The following is a 13,595-nucleotide window of genomic DNA, read 5'->3' on the forward strand; positions in this document are numbered from 1 at the left end:
TATGGAATGCATCGCTGTGAGTGTATGACTGGTTACATGTCGATTTATGTCGCTTACATGTATCGTTGTGGTATGCTTGGTTACATTCTTGCATGTTTGGTTACATTCTTCTATGATTGGTTGCATGTATCATCCTTGCAGGTTTTATTTCAAGTATTATTCATTCATTCTTGGTCAAATGTGTTTATGGATATGTGTGGATGGTTATGCATTGCTTATGCATGTTCATGTTTGCATGTGGTCAAGTGTATAGTGATGTAATGATGGTGGTTGTCAGGCATGAGGTTGTGGTGTGTTTTCTTGTTCAGGTTATGCATTGATGACTGGACCCTAGCTATAATGGTAGTTGCATGGTCGTATGCTTATGTTTTATGTTTCTATATGTTGTCATGATTATGTTATACATGTATTGTGTTGATTTATTGATCTTGTAGACTAGGCATCCTCCCTGAGCTATGCTAAGGTACGTTGGTTTATTGTGATTTGATTTACCTGACATGATATACCTTGCAGGAAGAAATATCAAATGGCTAGCCAGATGGTTGACTACAAAGAATCTCCCTATGAATCCAAAGAGAAGTATGATGTTGGGAATCCTTCTGATTTGGCATTTACATTGAGAATCTTAAAGCAAGAAATAAGGAGTTGTAAGGTAGATAATGACATAATCATAAAGGCATATGAGAAACAAGTAGAGGTAAATGTAGTAATACTTCAAAGTTGGTTAGATTTGTAGAGAAATGGACCACATCGGATCAACTATGAGAAGGGGGATAGAACTAATGGGGCATATGTTCATCGGTCGCATGGTGGTCACATATCACATAGAGATGACACAATTAGATATGGTAGATTGTTGGATACTCTAGATACTAAGATCGTCATCGATATCGTCCTTATAAGAGGAGTGACAGGGGATATTTTCCGGATGAATTTAAGAAAGAAAAGCCACCAACATTTGATGGAGAGATGAAGAAACCACAAGATGCAGATGCATGGTTACTTGGCGTGAGGAAATTCTTTAGGTTGCATGACTATTCAAAGAACATGAAAGCTAGAGTGACTACATTCAGTCTAAAAGGTAAAGTAACCATCTGGTGGGAATATGTGAAGAATGTCAGATGTATTCACGAGGAAGATTTGACTTGGAGTGATTTTGAGTGATTATTCAAGAATAAGTATTTGTTAGAGAGATACTTTGATGAAAGGGCGAAGGAATTTTATGAGCTAAAGATGGGATCTATGATAGATGATGAGTACACTAGGAGGTTCTTAGAGTTATAATGTTTGTGCCTTATCTCATAAAGGAAAAGGCCAAGATTCAGAGGTTCATTAGTGGGTTACCCGTTGCATTTAAATATAGAATTGAGTTCGATGAGCCTAGATCACTGGAGGAGGCTATTCGGAAGCTAAGGCATTATTATGAGAAATCGAAGTGTAGAATTGACACTAAGAGGGACTGGAGAGGTAATGAAAAGAACAAAAGCAAATGGGACAAAAAGAAAGCAAGGCCTGAAGATACTGGTAACAAGGAGAATGTTGCACCACCTATGATCCAAAATGGATTTTGGATAGACTCCTGAATCTAAGTGTTCCTCACTGAGGAAAATGTTTATGCAAGGAAGTTCTTGGAACTAGCCCCATTGCAGAGATCATCTCATTCTGAATCTACTGCAACTTGAATGGGAAAAAACTGACTTAGGATGTAGAAGTTATAACAAAATGAAGCTGCCCTTTTTCCTTTGGAAAAAGAGGCAAAATCCCCTAAGAATGGGTCCTAAAAACCCTCTAAGTCTTCAAATTCTTCTAAAAATCCAAAAAACCATCATAAAAGGAGAAGTTTTGGAATTATCAGATTACACTATTAGGAGGAAAAACCATAGATAAAACATTGAAAAATGGGCTTATCGGCAGTCAATAGAGCAATGAACAGGAGCTATCAGATCTGACTGATCAACGGTCTAGATGCGATCGACAAATCGCAATCGGCGGTGGTAGGCAGAGGATATAAGAACATGTTATATGATTATTGCGACCGCGATATCGCAATCGACAATAACAACAGAGCACTTACCAAATGGCCTGGGGCTTATGTGATATGCGATTGGGACAAGTCGCATTAGAGCCACCCAGAGGAGCGGGGATATATATATATATATATATATATATATATATATATATATACATATATATATATATATATATATATATATATATACATATATATATATATATATATATATATATATATATATATATATATATATGCGATGCGATGGCCGGACCCGATAGGGCTATAGGTAATAGTTGATATATTTTAAAATATGTTGAACGACATTTTGCTATGTATTTTCGCATATTTCATTTAATAAATGAAAAGTGAAGGGATGTGCCGATGCGATGAATTCGGACCCGAAGGGGTTCCAAAATGCAAATGAATATTATTTCAAATCCGTCTAAATCCATTTACGGGATTTTTCCATGTTCTAATGTATTTTTAATATGCAAAGGGGAAGCCATGGAACAAGGCAGTGGCGACATTCGATAAGTGATTTCAGGCGGACCCGATAGGAATATAGTGCACATTTATGAAGATTTGAAGTCCGATAAACAGAGATTTGGCGATTTTTCCCATGTTTTACAATGTTTCTCTGTGTAAACAGGGAACAACTGTTTCTAGGGATTTCAAGCGCTGATGGTTCCATTCCATTACAGAATAGGTGGCCACCATCCCTGAGGGCATTTAGCAATGATTGCTAACACTCAGAGAGGGGATTTGAGCAGGCCAAGGCTGGAAGACAGAGAGCCCGAAAGGGAAAACAAACAAACAATGCCAATTGGCTTAAAAAGCCATGAATGTCAAAGACAGAGTAGGTTGTTGGTTGTTGGGGGTTTGTTGCTGAAAGTGAAGCCAAAGCAGGAAGCTAAGGCGAAGGAGGCAGCGCAGAAGCAAAAAGAGCAGCCAAGGGAGTCACTTGGAAGTCAAGTGAAAAGCCAAGAGGGTTGTAAACTAATAGAGAGCAGAAAGGAGCTAGAGCCGAAGAGCAAGAGCCAGAGTCAGAGCTGAAGAGCTAGAGTCAAAGCCAAGAGCCAGAACCAAGAGCCAAGAGCTAGAGCCAGGAGCCAAAACTTTAAGAGCCAAGGGATAAAATAGTGTCTGAACCCACTGTTTCTATGTAAAACAATAGGAGGTGAGCCAAGAGCTTGTAGAAAGGACTTATACCATAATCCCAGAGAGCCTAGTTGAGTTGACTAGAGCTCACGGAGATGTAGCCCAAGAGTTGTGGGTGAACTCCTAATTAAATTGTTGTTTCTGTGTGATTGTTTATTTCTAGATTGTTTACTGTTATATGCATTTATATATTAGTTTAAGCACATCAACTTACAACACAGACAATATATTTTAAAGCATATAATCAATTTAAAACAAACATAAGCATACACTATATTGTCAAGCATATTATCAATTCTGCATTGGTTAATTAATAAGACTTGGGAATATTTAAAGCTTTGGAAGTGGGAGAGGTTCTTGTAAATTAGACAAGAAGCCTAAGTGCCCCATTTTTAGATCAGGTGGTATCAGAGCTTAAGATTGATTAACCACACCTTTAAAAAGGTTATATCATAATGCTTGATTGACAAGGAAAATATTGCTTGTCTAAAAGGTGTTTGGGTAGTCAAGGATTGATTGTCTGATTGATTATATGCTTGTTTGCAGACTGACTATTTTCTAAGTTTGCAAAGGAGAAGGGCTGAAGGCATTCTTCTATCCCAAAGGACCTCAAAGGACTCCTTGGATCACAAGATGTTTGTTGCAAAAGGTTTCTTGAATACGATCTTTGTTAATCTTGTTTGAAGTTCTTTGTCCATTGGCGTAATGACAACTTCTACAAGTAAGTCCTCAAATTTTCCTTTCTTCACAAGTTTCTTTGATGAAGACATGAAACAAGACTTGTTCATCATGATGGATATGGTGAGAGAAATGTATGAGGATGGAAGGAAGAGCAGCATACTTAGAAAGCAGTTGAATTCCATGAAGGAAGAGAAGCAGATGCTTTCTGACAAACTTCAGGAAATGGAGAGGCAACTTTATATTGCAAATATGAACCTGAAAAAGATGCATGAGTTGGAGTCACAGCTCTTTGTTGCCCAAGAAGTCTTATTCAAGTATCAACTAGAAGAAGAGGTAAGACATTCTTGTTTGTCTTCAAATTCTTCTGAGAATGCTTGTATTGGTTCTTTTGAAAAACATATTAGAGGCATAGGTTCCAAGCTAATGTCCAAGATGGGCTATGAAGGAAAAGGCTTGGGTAAGCATGCACAAGGTATTGTTGAACCAATAATGGTTGAGGAAAGGCCTAAATATTTGGGCCTTCGCTATGGATAGTCTTATGGAGAGAGTTCCAAATCTGCCATTAAGGCCATTGAAACAGTCTCAAGAAGGAGTTTCAATTCATGTTCTCTACCTCAGAAGTCTGAAGGTTGTATTCAAGAGGAATGCAATGGCTTGAAACATTATTTGTAGGATTCAGGTGTTTAGAAGCACTTACTTGAACTAGAGAGTTGTGGAAAATTTGATAACCTTGAAGAGATTGATGGTGTTCCAAAGGGAGCTACTTCACTCAATTCACCTCTTCATGAAGGCAATAAAGGTGAAAGAGGCAGGTATAAATCTGGTTCTAATCATATTCCTTTTGATTTTGCAAAGCATGGTAAACTTCCACATAAGTATGGGGAAAGAGTTACATGTTCCTTTTGTCGTTTGGATAACCATAATGTTTCTAGATGTTGGAAGAGAATGGCCACATAAAGGAAACTTTTGAAGGAAAAGAAGCAAGAAGCCAAAGGTCCATTGGACAAGGAAAATCATTCTATCAAGAGGATGCACACGTAGTGTACTTATTGCCATAAGCAAGGACATCTTGCTGCAAAATGTTGGACACTGAATCCAACAATGCTTCGACCAAAGCTGAAAAGGGTGGAAAGAGAAGATATCAGAAATGGAAAGGAAGATTCCATGAATGATGTGTCTCAGAATGATTCACATGTTGATGCCAGTGTGCAGGCAGAGGTAGTGCCTTTGAAAGGGATTGGTAAGAAACTGTTAGAGTTCTTATCGAATTAAGATTGTATGTCCATTGATGCATCTATTTGAATTTATTTGTTGATGAGATGCAAGTTGTGGGATTTTACCAAGTAGGTGAATGGAGAAGTTGAGCAGGAGACTCACTTTGCTGCTGTAAAATTATATTTCATTTCAGCTTTGAAAGTACAGTGTGCTTAAGTGAAAGTTGAAAGATGAAATGCATGCATGAGCTTGATGTGCATTAACAAAGGGATACTGATGATTTCCTTGTATTTGAACATGTATGTGTGATTAACTTGTAGGGTTGATTACTTTGACATAAATGTGATGCAATGTTGACTTGGGAGAAGTTAACTTGGTCCCCTAGATGGGCATAATGATGAAGTGTTTCATCTTTTGAAAAGAGTCCAAATGGTATATTTCTACATGCTTGACTTGAAGGGTAATTTGTTTTAAAGGGTTGTTTTGTGGGCTTGTTTAGTCCATCATTTGTATGCAGATGTAAGAAATGGAGGTGTTCACAAGATGTGAAATTTGTTTCTTTTGTTGAAGCAGGAGTTTAGGCCATCCAGTTGTTGTCTGTATTTCTGTTGTTGTTAACAATTGTTGTTGACAACTTGTCAAATAGGTACAAATGAAAGTTTTAGTGGAGTAGATGTACTTCACATTTGCTTGAGCCACCTTGGATCAATGATCAATGCAGAGAAGCTAAAAACTAACTTCTATAACCATTTCAGCAGGAGCTCTGTAGGAAGGTAAGGAGGAAGACAGATCTTGCCGGGAAGACCAGCCCATCCAAGAAGGGAAGTGGTCAGAAAATTTGGTTCAGAGGCACTATGCAAAGGCAAGTGTAGGGAGGCTGAAAGAAGAGGGTGAGTCACTCTCCTTTACTGTTCAGATCAGTATATCAGTCTTTTGGAGACCAAAAGTTATTTTAGTGGGAAGGCATGATCCAAAATGGATTTTGGATAGACTCCTGAGTCTAAGTGTTCCTCACTGAGGAAAATGAAAATCCAAGGAAGTTCCTAGAACTAGCCCCATTGCAGAGATCGTCTCATTTTGAATCTACTGCAACTTGAATGGGCAAAAACTGACTTAGGATGCAGAAGTTATAACAAAATGAAGCTGCCCTTTTTCCTTTGGAAAAAGAGGCAAAATCCCCTAAGAATGGGTCCTAAAAACCCTCTAAGTCTTCAAAGTCTTCTAAAAATCCAAAAAACCATCGCAAAAGGAGAAGTTTTGGAAATATCAGATTACACTATAGGGAGGAAAAACCATAGAGAAAACATTGAAAATGGGCTTATCGATAGTCAATAGAGAAATGAACATGAGCCGTCGGATCTGGCCAATCAACGGTCTAGATCGAATTGGAAAGTCGCAATTAGCGGTGGCAAGCAGAGGATATCGGAACATGTTATATGATTATTGTGACTGTGATATCGCAATTGATGATAACAACTGAGCGCTTACCAAATGGCCCAAGGCTTATGTGATATGCAATTATGACAAGTTGCATCGCAATATCACATTGGAGCCACCCAGAGGAGCAATGATATATGTTATATATATATGCGATGCGATGGCCAGACCTGACAGGGCTATAGGCGATAGTTGATATATTTTAAAATCCACGGAACGACATTTTTCTATGTATTTTCGCATGTTTCTTTTAATAAATGAAAAGAAAAGGGATGCGCCGATGCGATGAATCCAGACCCGAAGGGGTTCCGAAATGCAAATACATATTACTTCAAATCTATCTAAAGTCATTTACGGGATTTTTCCATGTTTTAATGTACTTTTAAAATGAAAAGGGGAAGCCATGGAACAGAGCAGTGGCGACATGCGATAAGCAATTTCAGGCGGACCCGATAGGAATATAGTGCACATTTATGAAGATTTGAAGTCCGATAAACATAGATTTGGCGATTTTTCTCATGTTCTACATCGTTTCTCTGTGTAAACAGGGAACAACTGTTTCTAGGGATTTCAAGCGTCGATGGTTCCATTTCGTTACAGAATAGGTGGCCACCATCCCTGAGGGAATTTAGCAATGATTGCTAACACTCAAAGAGGGGATTTGAGCGGGCCAATGCGGGAAGACAGGGAGCCCGAAAAGGAAAACAAACGGACAACGCCAATTGGCTTAAAAAGCCATGAATGTAAAAGATAAAGTAGGTTGTTTGTTGTTGGGGATTTATTGCTGAAGGTGAAGCCAAAGAAGGAGGCTAAGGTGAAGGAGGAAACGTAGAAGCAAAAAGAGCAGCCGAGGGAGTCACTTGAAAGTCAAGTGAAAAGCCAAGAGGGTTGTAAACTAATAGAGAGCAGAAAGGAGCTAGAGATAAAGAGAAAGAGCCAGAGCCAGAGCCAAGAGCCAGAGCTTCAAGAGCTAGGGGATAAAATGGTGTCTGAACCCACTGTTTCTATGTAAAACAATAGGACTTGAGCCAAGAGCTTGTAAAAAGGACTTATATCATAATCCTAGAGAGCCTAGTTGAGTTGACTAGAGCTCACGGAGATGTAGCCCAAGAGTTGTGGGTGAACTCCTAATTAAATTGTTGTTTCTATGTGATTGTTTATTGCTACATTGTTTACTGTTATATGGATTTATATATTAGTTTAAGCACATCAACTTACAACACATGCAATAGATTTTAAAGCATATAATCAGTTTAGAACAAACATAAGCATACACTATATTGTCATGCATATTATCAATTCCGCATTGGTTAATCAAAAGAGTTGGGAATATTTAAAGCTTTGGAAGTGGGAGAGGTTCTTGTATGTTAGACAAGAAGCCTAAGTTCCCCATTTTCAGATCAACCTAAGAGGTTCAATGCATCAGACAGAGGTCAGGGACACTGATCTGAGGAAAAAAATAAGGAACTCGTGTGGTGTTGGACATGTGGAGGAGATCATTTCAAGAGAGACTATCCACAATATCAGAGTGGTAGGCCTAATATATACAGTGAACAAGAGGCACAGACTATTGGAGATGTTGGTCAGAGCATTCCACATATCTATGCAACATTGGATAACAAATAGGTAGAGCATCAGGCATCTATCATTGAAATGGATGATAAGATTTGTGATAAAGTTATTTCTATTTTGATTGACCTTGGATCTAATTATAGCTATGTTAGTCTTGACTTGGTGGATAAGTGTGGTTTGAGTAAGGAATTACATGATGATTCTTGGTTTGTGCAGTTGGCTACATGTACAAAGGAATGAGTTCATCATTAGGTAAGAGCTTGTGCATTTGACATGAATGGTATTCCTATAGCAACACATTTGAATATATTACCATTTGGTTCATACAATATGTTGTTGGGCATGGAATGGATGTATCTTCATAGAACCAAGGTGGATTGTTATGATAAATCCATTGAGTGTGTAGATGACAATGGGGAACCAAGAGTCTTACAGGTTAAGAAGAAAGATGCATTAGCTAGGATGGTGACAACTATGTAAGCAAAGCGTAGATGCAGGAAAGGGTGTAAGTTATTCGTAGTGCATATTTCTAGTGATAAGGGTAAGGAAGTTCATGATATGGATGTGTTGAGAAGGTACCCAGTTTTATAGTAGTTCAAGGATATATTTCCTAAGGAAATTACAAAGTTTCCACCTCACAGGGACGTAGACTTTTATATTCAGTTAGTGCCAGGGGAAGCTCCAACATCAAAAGCACCTTACAGGATGAGCACGCCTGAGTTGGTTGAGTTAAAGTTGTAGTTTAAGGAAATGTTGGACAAGGGATACATTAGGCCAAGTGTGTCACCATGGGGCGCTACGATATTGTTTGTAAAGAAGAAAGATGGAACACTTTGATTATGCATTGACTATAGGTAGTTGAACAAAGTGACCATCAAGAGTAGGTAACCATTGCTGGGGATTGATGACTTTTTTGATCAGCTGAATGGAGAAATAGTGTTCTCCAAGATCGACTTGAGATCTAGATATCATGAGGTACGCATCAAAGAGGAGGACATTTACAAGATTGCATTTTGGACCAGGTATGGGCATTATGAGTTCGTTGTTGTTCCATTTGGATTAACTAATTCTCTAGCTACATTTATGTGTTTGATTAATAGTGTGTTGCATCCATATTTGGATAAGTTTGTTATTGTGTTCATAATGATATAATGGTACATTCTAAAAATGAGAAAGAGCATGCTGAGCATTTAGCAACAATGTTGAGATTGTTAAGAGAGAATTAGTTGTATGCTAAGATCAACAAATGTAGTTTCTTTTAGACTGAGGTACACTACTTGGGGCATGTTGTCACCAAGGAGGGAATTACAATAGATCCAGAGAAGATAAGGACCATCATGGAGTGGGTAGCTCTTAAGAGTTTGGATGAGATCTTTTATGGGTTTGGAAGGCTATTATAGGAGGTTCATCAGGAACTTCTTGCATATTTCTTATCCTATCACATCATTGCAAAGGAAAGGTAAGAAGTTCGAATGGGTTGAGAAGTGTGAGACTAGCTTTGAGCAACTCAAGTAGTTGTTGACACATGCTCCAGTACTACAGATTGCAGATCCGGACAAAGAAATTGCAGTATGCACAGATGCTTGTAAGAGAGGTCTTGGTGGAGTCCTTATGCAAGATGGACAGGTGGTATGCTATGAGTCCCAGAAACTAAACGAGCATGAGCAGAACTACCTAACACATGATTTGGAGTTAATAGCGATCATACACACATTGAATATGTGGAGACACTATCTTCTTGGTAGGAAATTTGTACTTATGAGTGATCACATTGGGTTGAGGTATTTGTTTGACCAACCGAATCTGAACGCCAAGCAAGTTAGATGGTTGGCCACAATCAGTGAGTTTGATTTTGATATCAGGTACAACAAAGGTAAAGAGAATAGGGTGGTAGATGCTCTCAGTAGATGAGTGCAGGTAAATCACTTGGCAGCTATGAGCTCCTATGGGACGAACTTACAGGATAGGATCTTGTAGGTAGGTCAGTAGGATGTCAGGTATATGGAAATTGTGCACAAGTTGCAGTGGCTTACTGGTACAAGTACATGTGAAGGTGCAGGTACAGGTACAGGTGGAAGTACAAGTATAGGTATAGGTGTTGGTGCATAGGGTATGGATTATTGTATTACAACACATGGGTTGGACAGGTTCCGAGACATGATATATGTACCAGATAACAGTGAGATAAAGAAGGTGACCTTGAGGGAGTTTCATGTGAAACCTTATTCAAGTCACCCATGTTATCAGAAGACATTAACTGCAGTGAAGATATTTTACTATTGGCCGAATTTGAAGAGGGATGTTGTAGAGTTTGTGGCTAGATGTTTTGATTTTCAACGAGTGAAAGAAGAATGTAAACATCTAGGTGGACTACTATAGTCGATTTCAATTTGAGAGTGGAAATGGGAAGTCATTTCCATGGAATTCATCATAGGGTTGCTGAAGATGGTAGGAAAACATGATTACATTATGGTTATTGTGGATAGGTTGACAAAGGTTGTGTTAGAATCGGTCTTGTCAGTCCTCTGTCAAAGATCAAAACTCTTTCTGTGTTTCATTTTTAGCTGTCTCGCTCGATTCACTCAGCTGCATTACACTAGGGGCATGCCATAATCTGATGGAAAAGGTCATGTTAGTCATTTCCCCTCATGTCTGGCACCTGCTAGCTTAGGTCTTCTCATCAATGTTCACTAAAGTCCATGACAGTCAATGTTTGATCTTTTAATGGATGAGAGTCATTTTCACTCATTAGGTCTAGGGATCAGATAAATTGGTCTTCAAACATGTCCAATAAAGCCATGCAGGCCAGAGGGAGGCCCTTACAAAGTTATGATTTAAATAATTTCATCGTCATGTTGACAGATTACCACTGTTCTTCAAAACTCTGTTTTGAAGAAAAGTCAAATAGTGTGTCATTTGTGATAATTTTCAAAAAAGTCTCCAGTTGATTTCCTCAGGTGCAGTCATGGTTTCCTTGGCCAAGTGCCATGACATGTGACCCCTAAAAAGTGCCAAAATTTTTTCATCATTTTAGCTAAAACTTCAAAGGGAAAAGTGAAATCCAGTGTTGCATTAAATCAGTGAAAAGTGTCAAAATGAAACATTATCAAAGTGGGTTTTGAAGTAGCAAAAATTAAACCCATGACTCCAAGGTCTTTATATACAAGTTTCCAAAAGCAACGAAATCATTGTGCACACCAAGGTCATAGAGAAACATAGCAAAGTGATTGAGAGTGCAAAGCACGGGTTTGGAGTGAGTTTGGAGTCGTTTTCAGGAATGCGGCACACACACAGAGGGGCACGATGCACATAGGGAGCATGGTGCACAGAGCAAGACCCCGCAGTGTAAAGTTAACACGGGTGCGATGCATATACTGGGCGCGGTGCATTGGGTTTGCTGCACGGCGCACACCCACAGAGGCCCGAAATTGTTCCCAATTGCATCAAATCTTTTGGAATTCCTTCCAATTGCTAGGTAGGGTCTATCTCTTGGCTTGCTCATCCAATTTTGTGGACAGGATGATGGTTATGGCCATTTATAATTGCAATAAAAAAATAAAAAACACCTAAACCCTACCTCTTGAAAGCATTAAAGCCATTGCTCTAGGGTTGAAGACTTGTTGTGTTGATGCCAAGGCTCCTCTTTCACCTCTCATTTTTTCACTCCTTTCCATTGTTCCATTTCCCCCTATCCCATTTTTCCCTATTTTCCCTACCCTAAAACATTACTAAACCCATATTCCCTATCCCTCCACTCATTTGTCAATGTAAAACCCCAAAACCCTACCCTATAAAATCCCCAAACCCTCCTACATATCCCTAAACAAAATTCCCCCCCATAACCCGTATTCCCATCATATTATTCCCCTTCCGAACACTCCCTTTTTGCATTGTTCCCCTTGGTGGCAGATCTCACAACAACACCTAGTTTCATACCATCATTAAAGGGAAATCCAAGCACAGTACACATACAGCAGTCATGGCATCTGAGCATTCATCGGAGTATGAGATGGAAACACAAAGTGATTCATCCTCGAAACAACTGGCTCCTCAGAGACATCACAAAAGTGGCAAACATGGTAGGGATGAGCCAACCACCCTCGCTGAATTGTAGGCCTGCCCTTTTGCTATGTCATGTTTCCAACATCTATCATGTTTTAAGTTTTGTCAAAGGGTTTACAATGTTTGAGTTCATCATGAGTTGGCCCGTATTTTTGTGCTTCACCTACATGGAGATCACTCTATCTTGGCCAGTGTCACCTTCACACTGACACCTGAAATTGTCTCATTAGCAATCGACATACTGAATGTTGGAGAACCATGGCACAAGAGACAGAAGGTTGATCAGCAGCATTATGAGCCTTACATTAAGGCCATTTGCTTGAGGCAGCTCACAAGAGTCTTTCCATTCCGATATTTGAAAGATGAATATGCTCCACCCATGAAGTTGATCATGAAGTATTTCAGCTGTGAGGGGAGGTTCTCTCGTCTATATGCCTATCACATCAGGTTGCTCATTCACTTTACCAGGGTACGGATGATGAACATCCCATATTTCATTTGCAGGAACATAGAGAGGATGAACACCTTCATGTAGCACAAGACCCCTCAGCAGCAACTTAACAATGTTTATCACTTTACTCTTATGAAGATTTTGGTGGTTCATCGCTGGGATTGCAGGGCATTACTTGGGATGATTTCATCTCCCGTGACCTCTTCAGCACTTCACAGGTATTACTAGAGGTTAAGCATGAGGGTGAACCTTCTCGTTGGTATGAGCACCATGAGACTGCTAGTGTGCTGGTTTTCATCATGTATCAAAAAGGCACCAGACATTTGTTTGCAGTGGCAAAGCGAGTGTTATCTCCACCCGGCGTGGAAGGGGCCTCGCTTCCTCCATCAACATCACAGGAATAGGAAAAAGGCAAGGAGCCAATTTAAGATGAGGGGCCTTTAGGTGAGCCATCAGGTGAATGAGAGACCGAATTCGTTCTCCTTCATGATGATGAGACAGATACAGAACCGACAAATGCACAGCTTAAAGAGATCATCCAGGAGCAGCAAGCAGAGATTCATGCCTTGTCCCTTGATTTGGAAAGAGCCAAATGGAACATGAAATATTTGGAGTAGTGGAACAAACAACTAGAGGATCAGCGAGCGATCATGGAGCTACAAAACATTCGTGAGCATCACCAAGTTTCACAAAGGAGAAGAGTTGAGCTCACGTCATTGGAGCAAGAGATTAATGAGGATCGGGAGGCCAATCTCCAGAGAGTTAACATGAGATTGGAGAGGCTTCTGGACAAGGCTGACAAGGACCATGCATTTCTAAGACACATGGCTTTCCACTACATGGCGCGAAACAAAGTGTGCAAGGCCCGAATCAGGAATTTGAAGGCGAAATTGAGGAAGGAAATCAAGAAATGAAAGAGGCAAAGGGAGCTCGATCGACTTCAAATATTGGCCTTTGCCTATTTGGCCCAGCATAACACTTGATAAGAAAGCTCCAACCCAAATT

The 13,595-nt window shown here is 39.5% G+C and overlaps 1 pseudogene; it reads left to right on the plus strand.

The window, feature by feature from the left end:
- Positions 1 to 1,283: 1,283 nt before the first annotated feature.
- The window catches only part of LOC149188679 (ADP/ATP translocase 3, mitochondrial pseudogene), a 53,790-nt pseudogene continuing 41,478 nt past the window's right edge, over positions 1,284 to 13,595 (plus strand).

This window comes from Pinus tabuliformis, chromosome 3_1 (assembly GCF_031772625.1).
Source record: "Pinus tabuliformis cultivar Carrire ecotype Pingquan chromosome 3_1, CPIR1, whole genome shotgun sequence".
Taxonomy (NCBI): Eukaryota; Viridiplantae; Streptophyta; class Pinopsida; order Pinales; family Pinaceae; genus Pinus; species Pinus tabuliformis.